The sequence below is a fragment of the Macaca fascicularis genome, chromosome 7 (genome assembly GCF_037993035.2).
Source record: "Macaca fascicularis isolate 582-1 chromosome 7, T2T-MFA8v1.1".
Taxonomy (NCBI): Eukaryota; Metazoa; Chordata; class Mammalia; order Primates; family Cercopithecidae; genus Macaca; species Macaca fascicularis.
The window spans coordinates 39,370,654-39,383,968 of NC_088381.1; positions in this window are offsets into that span (position 1 = coordinate 39,370,654).

Here is a 13,315-nt window from a genome sequence, read left to right on the forward strand (position 1 = left end):
GACCACAAGCAGCACCAGCCTCATCATGGAGCCTCCCCCAGGGATGGTGGAATGAAGGCAATCGAAGAATCTATACTTTGGTGGCAGTGTCGATCAGTTTGTCTAACCTAATTCTTCCAGGCTTCCCAATCCCTAACCAGATACACTTCTGCCACATTTAAGCCAGCTGGAGTTGGGCTTGCAGCCAAGGCACCCTAACTAATGCCAGATAGCAGTCGCATAGGATAAAGGCCAACAAGCATTTGACCACATATTAGGCACGCAGCGAAATCTTGTTCCCTTTTCCTTCACACCTACATGAAAGCAATCTTGAAAATGTGACCAATGAAAACCCCATTGCGTCCACTTTCAAGAGTTAACTGAGCACTTGTGCCCCTAACATGATGCCAGACCCACAGTAGGTCTTCAAAAAATGTTTAGTTTTTGATGCATCTTTAGAGTGTGATGTTGGTAACACCCCAATTCCAGTATATGGCTTACTTGATGGGTGTGGAAAAGGATAGCAGACTTATTGCAGACAGCAGCCATCCCAGTCCTGTTTCTAGACTCTGGGATGAGCAGTTGGGGCACCCGTCTCCCCACCCCTAGTCTCCATCCCCGCTCTCTGAGAAGCAAGAGAAGTCTGTGGCCAATCACCTACACAGCAAACCATCTGAGGAATGTCTGGTATTTGGGTATGTGGTATGGTATGGGTTTGTTTTTCCTGTTCATCATCACTTAGGATGGAAATCTTTAACTATTTTGACTGGAGGCATGAGCGTGGAGCTGAGGACCCCAGGGATTGGAAGGTGGGGGAGGGCGCAGGACAGTCCTGGTCTTTTTTCTGCCCCTGGAACTAAACGGCTCCATCCCTGACCTGGTGTGTTTTGCTCAGGCTCTGACTTTTCCCTGTGGCCCCACAAAAGCGTTGATTTAGAAGCAGCAGTAGCAGCACGGGGAAGACATTTCCTTGGGCAGGGAATCACCAAAAGCTACAGAGACGAGTCTGGCAGGAAGGAGACTCAGCCCCTGTATGGCGGGGCTGGTTGTCCTTTGCGCTCGGTGTCTAGCTCCTAAGTTCTGCACGAGGGACAGAATCTGGCCTGGAATCTAAGACTTGGGTTCTGGTTCTGGCTTGGTGATCTTGGGCACATTTCTTTACTTCTTGGAAACTTTTTGTTTTTATGTATTAACAGGTCTTTTGCCATGACTCTGAGTCTGGATGATGAATATCCTTGATCTTTGACAGCTACCAATTCTTTGAGAATAAATTGTATACTAGGGGCTCTACTGGGTGTTTTATGAATATCGTTATTTTCCTCATCACAGATAACACTTATTAAGTGCTTACAGTATACCAGTCGACTACAGTTCCAAGGGTTTTTTAAATATTGACACATGTAACCCTGTAAGGTAGGGTCTAACCCCATTTTATAGATGAGAAAATGGAAGCACAATCAAATCAACTAGAAAATTTTGTGCATCTAGGAAACAACAGATCCAAGAAGCAAACCCTGGCAGCCTGGCTAAGAATTTGTATCCTCAACCACTGTCTTCTAATATTATTTGTTATTTAATTTTTATGTAACAACATTATATAAATGGAGCCTTATCTCCATTTTATGGCTGAGGACACTAAAACTGAGAGACATCTCACAAGTCAGCCAAGATGACCCAGCTTTTAAAAGGTGGAACCAAGAGCTAAACCGAGCTGTGCTCTCCAAAGGTTTCCACCACCTCAGGCCCTCTCTTGACAGATCAATACACCCACAGAGAAAAGATTTCAGACCCCAGGGTGACCACTGCAGCTTGGTGGATTTGATCTTGGAGGTCTCCATTTTTGCAGGCATGATGAGGATGTCAGTCTATTTTTCAAAAGTTCAAAACATGGCTCATACAAATATCTAGTGAGCATGTGTCAAAGGTTTAACTCACTAATGAAAGAACCAGCAGAATGACAAGATTCATTAGCATATATATAGAATATTATCACTGAGAAAAAAGAATACTGCAATTAAGATTACTAAACTAGTTATGAAATTAATTATCCTATCAGGCAGCAAAACTATAACCTTTCGGGTTGTCATCCATCCTGTTGGAGAAAATTACAGCACTTCTATTCAAGAATCCAGTGAGTCTCTCATAACTTCATATCTGCTTGGGGTAATATAATATCCTAATCAATAGAAAATAGATCAAAACAAAGGAATATATCCCTAGAGAATGGCAGAAGCCTCCAAAGGATCTGTTAGGGAACTCCAAGTAAGTGTGGGGTATTCTTTCTAAACACAGGGCACTGAGCCCGTGCCCAGCCATGACACTGTAAGCTAGAGAAGCACGATGTTTAGATGAGAAGACCAGCCACAAGGTTCAAAGCACACCATTTTGTGTGCTTGTGCAAATCCCTATACTCTCTGAGCCACGGCTTTATTTTCTGTAAAGAAGAAGATTCTGTTTTTTAATTGGGAGAACAATTCTCTCTCTTCAACCTCACAGAATTTTTGCCAGGCTCAGCCAAGAGTGGACATGATAGGACTGGGTCAGTGATTGTTCTGGCTTCTGATATAAGGGAACAACCAGCCATTGGCCTCAGGCCCTGGAGGCCCCTTAACTCCTTAATGGAAAACTCATTTTTTTCCCTTTCCTTTTTTTTTTTTTTTTTTTGAGACAGGGTCTAGCTCTGTTGCCCAGGCTGGAGTGCAGTGGCACAATCACAGCTCCCTGCAGTGTTAACTTCTCCAGGCTCAGATGGTCCTCCCACCTCAGCCTCCGGAGTAGCTGGGACCCCAGGCACACACCACCACGCCTGGCTAGTTTTTTGGTATTTTTTGAAAATACAGGGTTTCACTGTGTTGTCCAGGCTGCTCTCAAACTCCCGAGCTCAAGCTATCTGCCCGCCTCAGCCTCCCAAAGCATTGGGATTACAGGTGTGTGTCACTGCACCCGGCCTGGAAAACTCTTAATGTGGCAGGTGAAAAATGTCAAAGCCCTCATCTCTCTGATGCTCTAGCAAACACTGGTGCATCCACAGGAACATGTGCCACCTTCGGGCCAAGCCAGCAAAAGAAGGATTACGAAGAGTCTTTGAAGTCCTATGTCACATTAGTGACTCAGAACTGCTGTGTTTTTGACAGTGAAGCTTTGGATGGACACATTGACCCAGTGTCATCTCACCACTGTCCCAGGGTGAGCTCAGAAGGGGACATATGTCACAGTCTTAATCAGCAGTTGGCAAGTTTTTCCTTTAAAGGTCCAGATGGTAAATATTTTAGGCTTAGCAGGTCACATACAGCCTCTGTTGTTGCATTTTTTTTTAATGTGCATGCTTTTATGGTTTTTTTTTTTTTAACATTTTAAAAATGTAAAAGCTATTCTTGGCTCCCTGGCTGTGCAAAAATAAGCAGCGGGCTGGATTTGGCTCATGGACTGCAGATTGCAGGCCCAGGTGTTACTGGCTTATTTGCAGGCAGTGGACAGACCACAGGCTTTGGAGCTGAAACTGACTTTGAATCCTGCTGTCCTCACTTTCCAGCTGTGCGAGCTTGGACAAGCCTCTTACCCCTGAGCCTGTGTCCTAATCAGCAAAATTACTGCATGAAATACTCGCTGCACATCTACTACCTTGCCAAGCACAAAAGCAATGCTTATGAGGCTGGAATAAAATGGAAAAGATCTGGCATGGGAAAGGAATGCAGCGGAAGGCACGTTGGCTATTGCTTGAACCCTAAAGTGATTTGGGAGCCCTCCTGGGCGGGAGACGGTGAAAGGGGCCTTCAGTTCATGACGATGGCCTGGAATCAGACAGGCTGCATGACAGCATCCCAAGGACTCGAATGCAGCTTGTCGGGGCTGGGTCCCAGGCACCTGTATGTTTTAAATATAGATCCTCCGGGAGTCTGACCTGAAGCCCAGGTTTAAGAAGCTGGAAAGGAGTTTCCCCACAGGTTTGCGGGTCCAGCAGCAGGGGCTCCAAGTGGTCTGAAAATGGGCGTTCATGCAGTCGGCACGGCATCTCCCTGGTGTCTTCATTCCCACCTGCGCCCAGCTAAGCCTGGTAACCCTCAAATCAAAGCGTTTTTCCACAGTTTGCTAAGGGTGAAATGTGCTCACAGCACCAGCTTAAAAGACTGTTTCATGTCAAAATCAATAACAAGTGTTCTTATGACAGCATAGAAATGGTAGCAATAGTCACAGCCCAAATCCCATTACCACCATCACAGGGAAGAAAACGCATTTCAGAGCAAGACCTGATGTGGACCCGTTGTCTGACGCCTGCATCTGTCCCAGCCTTGTTCACAGATGCAGATGCTGAAGCTCAGAGGCATCCCCCAAGGCCCAAAGCCACAGAGTTTAAAAATGATTTTGATAAAGAGAGAGGCCCAGCGAGTGTCCAGTGAGAATGGTTTCTCCTGTGAGTTGCAGGCTTGTACAGCAACTCCTCACCTAAGGTCATCAGTAGGTTCTTGGAGACTTCGACTTTAAGAGAAGCAACAGACAGCAAGTTTTCAATAATGTCGTTTTGTTCAATGTGATTTCATTATAACGTTGATGAGGAAAAAAATTGGTTTTGTCCGTCATACGTCATTTGCTCAAAGTCACAGTTTCCAAGAACCTAATGACATTTAGTGAGGACTTACTGTGGATTTATGAACACTTCGCTTTGTGGCATTTTCTTTATGGATATAGAACAAATGTTCCATTGTTCTGGCCTATACCCGTAGGTTGTGTAGGTCAGAATAATGGGACATTTATGCTAAGAATTTTCAAGTGGAATTCTTTTTTAATCTTGTTGAGCTCAAGGTTAACTTTAATTTAAAAAAGCAAATTCCAGCCGGGTGCAGTGGCTCCCGCCTGTAATCCCAACACTTGGGAGGCCAAGGCAGGCAGATCACGAGGTCAGGAGATCGAGGCCATCCTGGCTAACATGGTGAAACCCTGTCTCTACTAAAAATACAAAAATTAGCCAGGCATGGTGGCATGTGTCTGTAATCCCAGCTACTCGGGAGGCTGAGGCAGGAGAACCGCTTGAACCCGGGAGGCTGAGGTTGCAGTGAGCCGAGATTGCACCACTGCACTCCAGCCTGGGCAACAGTGTGAGGCTCTGTCTCAAAAAAAAACAAAAAACAAAAACAAAAAAAAGCAAATTTCTCCTACTACTTGGGGTAATTCTGAGCTGGAGATGGCCAGGTGGTCACTCAATCTATGCTTTACTCAATAAATATATTCCTGAAGAGACTGAATAAAATGAAATCCATACATGATTTAAAGGAGATCTCTGGGTATGTTTTGGGCTTTTTGTTTGGGCTTTTTTTAAAATAGAAGAATCCTTCTTCAAAGAGAATAATTTGCCTTTATGTGGTTTGCAGATTTGGATTTTCTGAATTATAGTATATTGGGTTTTCTTAATTATGTCTGTCATTTGAACTGCTGTCTCTAGTGACAGTGTCCTCAATTCCCACAGATGGCATTTACACTGTGTGAACACGGACTCCGAGGTACCTAGAAAGAAAGTAACAAGCATTTCTTCAGCACCTCTGTGCCGGTCACTGCTCGAGCAGATCACATACGCTCTTTCATTGACTCTTCACAAAAGTTCTGCCACACGGGTTGTGTTGTCCCAGGAGGTGCAAACTGTTACATAAAGAAACTGAGGTGCAAGCTGTTCAATACGGGAAGGGGGAGAAATGACAATTCCACCTTTGTTTTTTCAGACTCTAAGGCAAGTGCTGCTCCCAACTCAGGAAGCATGAGGTTGTCCTCATCATTGAAAAAGTAAGATGGAGAAACTTGATCCTTCACCCCTCTATTCCCCAGAACAAACACCTTCAGGAAATCCAAATTGCTGGTTGACATGAAAACATGTGATATTAACCCAGCCACCCTTTTGCACAGAGGGAGAGGAAGCTGGGTTGGACAGGCAGAGACCACAGTGAGGCTACAGCCTCTTCCTAAGCAACTGGACGCCTGTACCAGCCTCTGCCAGGCAGTGCAGGACCCGAGCCCAGGGTTGGCTGCAGCAGAGAGTGGTCTAGGTGTCCAAATCCCCTGGTGAGCCCTGGCACTGCCCTCTGCTCACGGAGGCTCAGTTTCCTCGTCTGTGGCGTGAACCTGCTGCCACTGCCTGCACAGCAAGGTGGCCAGGAGGAGCAGGGACCACCCTACCCACAGTGGTGTTGGCAGGTGAGAGACCCCTCACCATTTTGACTTTCCTAATCCATGGACACCCTCTCAGGTATAAGCACCTTCCCTTCACACACACCTTGTAAATCTGGAAGGACTTTTTTTAAATGAAAATTTCATTTCCAGGCTCTTACCTGGACACACCATTTCTGGGCTGCCTGATGCGGTAAGGGCCATGGGGAGGCCAAGGCTATGCAGGGGCAAGGTGGGTGTGAGACAGCACAGGAATGCACGTGGGTGCTCCCTGCTTCCCCAGAGGCCTTGCTGGCAATGAGGCTGCTCCCCGCATTCCCCACCCCTCCCAGTCCCTCTCTCAAGGTGCGGAGGAGGAGAGCGGCCACTCCTGCCATCACCAGCTGCTCTTGGACATCTGAGGAACGGAAGGAGCCAGAAGCCACCTGTCCTGGACTCGGCTCCTGCCTCTGCTCCTGGCAGGCTTTGGGACACAGCAGATAACTAAACTCTCTGAAATGGGGTGCTGCCACCCCTCACCTCAAATGGCTGCAGGGAGATTAGAAGGAGATAATTAGGAGAAGGACCGACAGAGCAGTGATTTGCCAACATTGAAATGCCAGTCAGAATCACCCACACGGTGTAACGCGCAGGTGCTGAGTCCCCTCGTCTCTGATTCAGTGAGTTTGGGGAACGGCCCAAAGAGTTTGCATTTCCATCACATTCCTAGTGATGCCCATGCTGCTGGCTCACGGGCCACAGTTGGAGGGTCCTGCCACAGATGACCGTTCATGTCCTGTTCCCACGCTCACTACCACTGCCCACAGGGCTGGCAGCAGGGCCAGCTCCCCACCAGCTCTTGGCCAGCCTTGAGGATAGGAGGTGTCCCTAATAACAGTCTTCCCACAGCAGACTTGGGGCTGTGATGAGGACCCATGCTCTCCTCCCCTAACCTCACCCTGGCAGAGGTGCAAAATGGATGTTAACCCTGGCAAAATGTAACCTGCCGAATGAATGCCCCAGTGAGTTTCAGAAAAATAGGAATCTGGCACCTCAACCACAGAGACTGACTCAGCAGGTGCCAGAGCGGGCCCAGCCACCACTGTTGTTCCTAAGCACCCAGGTAGTTCCGAGGCAGGCCGGCCCTGGAGAAACCCTGCTGTCTCTCTCCAGGTCTGGCCCTTGAGGCAATGGAAGAACAAAAACCTGTAGCCTCTCAGATGGGCCTCAGCGGATGTATAAACCAGCTTCTAAGTCGCCTTAGATTCTTATGGAGTAAAGTAGGGATATAAATTAGTAAATAAACAGCTAAGTTAGATCGATGCTTAGCTTTTAAACCTTGAAAAAGAAACCCTCGGCCAGGTGCGACGGCTCATGCCTGTAATCTCATCACTTTACAAGGCCAAGGCGGGTGGATCACAAGGTCAGGAGATCGAGACCATCCTGGCTAACACAGTGAAACCCCGTCTCTACTAAAAATATAAAAAATTAGCCGGGCGAGGTGGCGGGTGCCTGTAGTCCCAGCTACTCAGGAGGCTGAGGCAGGAGAATGGCGTGAACCCAGGAGGCAGAGCTTGCAGTGAGCCGAGATGGCACCACTGAACTCCAGCCTGGGTTACAGAGCGAGACTCCGTCTCAAAAAAAAAAAAAAAAGAAAAAGAAAAAAGAAAAAGAAACCCTCATTAGACTTCTTTTGCTCAAAATTTCACTTCCAGGTTTTACTTCCAGATCCTATACTTTTTATATAATCACAGCAAATAGACAATTTAATGTTCAGCCTTCTCAGTGACCATATTGCAGGCATTGCCCAGTCATTTTGTGTAATTCTTTGATGTCTCAGTCCCCCTTTCTCTGCTCCTAGAGCAGTGCTTATCAGAGGTGTTAAGTGACTAAAAACTTCATGCCAATTTCAAATGGTTCCCAAAACTCATATTTTATCTTATTGGCAATTTTCTATGTTCCAAGGACTGCCTTAGGCACCAGTCAATGTTCACAAGTCAGTTTTTCCAGTAGATATACATGACAGTGGTCTTAGAGGTGGAGGTACATGGGAACTTTCTAGATATTACATTAGATGAGCTCATGAGACATCAACACAGTTCCTGGCTCACAGTCAGTGCTCCAGGACCCTGGGGGTCAGGTATGGGCCAGGTGCGGAAAATCCAAGAATGAACAAACAGGGAGTTTGCCCTCAGGAAGCACACAGTCTGCAGGAAGAAGAGTCAGGTGCAGAGAAAACAAAGAGCAAGGCATGAGCCTTACAGAGAGTAAGTGCCATGGGTGAGGCTGAAGGCATAGATCTAGATCTTTGAACTGTCTTTCCTCGAAGTTGAGAGAAAACCAGAAAATTTCTCTGCAGGCCAAATGCCTCTGAGTAGGGCTGACAGGACGACTGAAGCTCCTCACAGCTGCAGGGGCCCTCGCAGAAACCGGAATGAATGAAACCCAGACCGTCCTGCCTGGTATGGTTCAGAGGCTTTTTGTATGCCCAGTGTAGCCAGCTTGCCATACTGAACAGAGATTTGCCCAAGAATGAATTATAGGTACAAAGTTCTTTGTAGAAAACATATTACTGAAAAACTTTTTTTCTGAATTATACTCTGCTCAGCGTAACAGATATTAAATATTAGTTGAAATGAGTGACTATTCTGTGTCAAAAGTATAATCGTCACAGGAGCACCAGCAGAGAAATGACATTGCACTGAGAAATAACGTTCTCACCCTTTAACATGTAACTACTAACCTTTTCGATAATGAAATCATCATAACAATAATACTTATTTAATACAATTTCAGATTTCTTCTGGAATCTCAAAGTTCAGTGGTGACTTTTGGCTTCAGCCTCAACCTTAGCCAAATATAGATGTTTAACAATTTAGCTTTTGCCAATATCCCTGATGAACATCGATGAGAAAATCCTCAATAAAATACTGGCAAACCAAATCCAGCAGCACATCGAAAAGCTTATCTACCACGATCAAGTTGGCTTCATCCCTGGGATGCAAGGCTGGTTCAACATATGCAAATCAATAAATGTAGTCCATCACATAAACAAAACCAATGACAAAAACCACATTATTATCTCAATAGATGCAAAAAAGGCCTTCAACAAAATTCAACAGCTTTTTATGCTAAAAAGTCTCAATAAACTAGATATTGATGGGACGTATCTCAAAATAATAAGAGTTATTTATAACAAACTCACAGCCAATATCATACCGAATGGGCAAAAACTGGAAGCATGCCCTTTGAAAACTGGCACAAGACAAGAATGCCCTCTCTCACCACTCCTATTCAACATAGTATTGGAAGTTCTGGCCAGGGCAATCAGCCAAGAGAAAGAAAGAAAGGGTATTCAATTAGGAAAAGAAGAAGTCAAGTTGTCTTTGTTTGCAGATAACATGATTGTATATTTAGAAAACCCCATTGTCTCACCCCAAAATCTCCTTAAGCTGATAAGAAATTTCAGCAAAGTCTCAGGATACAAAATCAATGTGCAAAAATCACAAGCATTCCTATACACCAATAGCAGACAAAGAGCCAAATCATGAGTGAACTCCCATTCACAATTACAAAAAAGAGAATAAAATATCTAGGAATACAACTTACAAGGGAGGTGAAGGACCTCTTCAAGGAGAACTACAAACCACTACTCAACAAAATAAAAGAGGACACAAACAAATGGAAGAAAATTCCATGCTCACGGATAGGAAAGTCAATACTGTGAAAATGGCCATACGGCCCAAGGTAATTTATAGATTCAATGCTATCCCCATCAAGCTACTAATGACTTTCTTCACAGAATTGGAAAAAACTACTTTAAATTTCAAATGGAAGCAAAAAAGAGACCACATAGCCAAGACAATCTTAAGCAAAAAGAACAAAGCTGGAGGCATCACGCTGCCTGACTTCAAACTATACTACAAGGCTACAGTAACCAAAACAGCATGGTACTGGTACAAAAACAGATATATAAACCAACGGAACAGAACAGAGGCCTCAGAAATAACACCACACATCTACAACCATCTGATCTTTGAAAAATCTGACAAAAACAAGCAATGGGGAAAGGATTCCCTATTTAATAAATTGTGCTGGGAAAACTGGCTAGCCATATGCAGAAAGCTGAAATTGGATCCCTTCCTTATACCTTACACAAAAATTAACTCAAGATGGATTAAAGACTTAAATATAACACCCAAAATCATAAAAACCCTAGAAGAAAACCTAGGCAATACCATTCAGGACATAGGCATGGGCAAGGACTTCATGACTAAAACACCAAAAGCAATGGCAACAAAAGCCAAAATAGACAAATGGGATCTAATTAAACTAAAGAGCTTCTACACAGCAAAAGAAACCATCATCAGGGTGAACAGGCAACCTGCAGAATGAGAGAAACTTTTTGCAATCTATCCATCTGGCAAAGGGCTAATATCCAGAATCTACAAAGAACTTAAAGAAATTTACAACCCCATCAAAAAGTGGGCAAAGGATGTGAACAGACACTTCGCAACAGAAGACATTTATGCAGCCAACAGACACATGAAAAAATGCTCATCATCACTGGTCATCAGAGAAATGCAAATCAAAACCACAATGAGATACCATCTCATACCAGTTAGAATTGCAATCATTAAAAAGTCAGGAAACAACAGATACTGGAGAGGATGTGGAGAATAGGAATGCTTTTACACTGTTGGTGGGAGTGTAAATTAGTTCAACCATTGTGGAAGACAGTGTGGTGATTCCTCAAGGATCTAGAACTAGAAATACCATTTCACCCAGCGATCTCATTACTGGGTATATATCCAAAGGATTATAAATCATGCTACTATAAAGACACCTGCACACATATGTTTATTGTGGAACTATTCACAATAGCAAAGACTTGGAACCAATCCAAATGTCCGTCAATAATAGACTGGATTAAGAAAATGTGGCACATATAAACCATGGAATACTATGCAGCCATAAAAAAGGATGAGTTCATGTCCTTTGCAGGGACATGGATGAAGCTGAAAACCATCATTCTAAGCAAACTATCACAAGCACACAAAACCAAACACCGAATGTTCTCACTCATAGATAGGAGCTGAACAATGAGAACACATGGACACAGGGCAGGGAACATCACACACCAGGGCCTTTTATGGGGTTGGGGGGGTGGGGAGGGATAGCATTAGGAGAAATACCTAATGTAAATGACAAGTTGATGGGTGCAACAAACCAACATGGCACACGTATACCTATGTAACAAACCTGCATGTTGTACACATGTACCCTAGAGCTTAAAGTATAATAATAAATAAATAAATAAACAATTTGGCCTTTTGCAGTTTGGCCAACTGGATATTCCGAGCACCTCTACGCTCTTACCAGGGGAATGGGAGACAGGAGACCCTGCCTGGACTGGTTTCAGTTCCCTGACTCCTCCTTTCTTTCCTGCCTTCCTGCCTACCCCAGCCCCCCAAATAAGTAATTGGGCCAAAGATGACAAGTGTCTCAAACCAGGCTAAAGCCCTTCCCCATAATTTTTCTAAATGCTTCTTTTTTATTTTCGTTTTTGGAAGCTGAAAAGGATTTGACCTCAGAGCTGCTTCTGAAAGCTTTGTCCCTGGGCATGAAGGAAAAATCAGACAGGAGAGAAAAAAAAAGAAAGAGAATTGGTCCCCAGGATCTCAGAGCTGCCCTACCTCCCATAGCTCTTCCTTCCTGGTTCTGTAAGCTAGCCCAAGGTCCTTCCAATAAATCCTCCACTTATATTGGTTTCGGTTGAATTTTTGTTGATTGTCACCAAATGAGCCCTGATGAGTGTAGCTAGTACAGGGCTTAGCGCAGAGCCTTGTACATGGTAAGCCTGTGATTGTTCTCAAGCACGTGTCTTCATCTGTGTCCCTAGAGTCAGAGCAGTGCCTTGCACAGGTAGATAGTTTTAAAGGTTGACCAAATCTCCTGACCAAGTCTACATAACAACCAGCTAACAACAGGATGACTGGACCAAATCCGCATATATCATTATTAACATTGAATTTAAATGGGTTAAACGTCCCACTTAAAAGACACAGAGTGGGAAGTTGGGTAAAGAAGCAACACCCAACTATATGCTGTCTTCAAGAAACCCATCTCATATGCAGGGACACCCCCAGGTTCAAAGCAAAGAGATGGAGAAAGATCTATGAAGCAAATGGAAAATAAAAAAGAGCAGAGGTCCCTATTCTTATTTCAGACAAAACCAACTTTAAACCTACAATGATCAAAAAGGACAAAGAAGGGCTTTAAATAATGATAAAGCATTCCATTACAAGAAGACTTAACTATCCTGAATATATGTGCACCCAATACTGGAGCCCCAGATTCATAGAACAAGTTCTTAGAGACTTAAGAAAAGACTTAGATACCCATACAGCAAAAGTGGTAGACTTCAACACCCCACTGACAGTGCTGGACAGCTCATTGAGGCAGAATACTATTAATACAAGATATTTTTGACCTAAACTTGACACTTGACCAAATTAATAGACATCTACAGAACATTTCACCCAACAAAAAACAAGTTATACATTCTTCTCATCTGCACATGACACATACTCTAAAATTGACCACACCCTTAACCATAAAACAATTCTCAACAAATTCAAAAAAATCAAAATCATACCAACTACACTCTCAGACTACAGTGCAATAAAAATAGAAATCAATACAAGATCTCTCAAAACCATACAATTAAATGGACATTAAGCAATCTGCTTCTGAATGACTTTTGTATAAATAATGAAATTAAGACAGAAATGAATAAAGTCTTTGAAACAAATGAAAACAAAGATATAACATAACCAGAATCTTGCAGCTAAAGCAGTATGAAGAGGAATGTTTACAGCCCTAAATGCCTCCACAAGAAGTTAGAAAGTCCTCAAATTGACAAGCTAACATTACATCTAGAGGAACCGGAAAAATGAGAGCAAACCAACTCCAAAGGTAGCAGAAGAAAAGAAATAACCAAAATCAGAGCTGAACTAAGCAAAATGGAAATGAGAAAAACCATACAAAACACTGCTCAAAGAAATCAGAGACAACACGAGCAAATAGAAAAACATTCCATGCTCGTGGATAGAAAGAAGCAATGTTGTTAAAATGGTCATACTGCCCAAAGCTATTTACAGATTCAATTCCATTCCTATCAAACCACCAGTGACATTTTTCA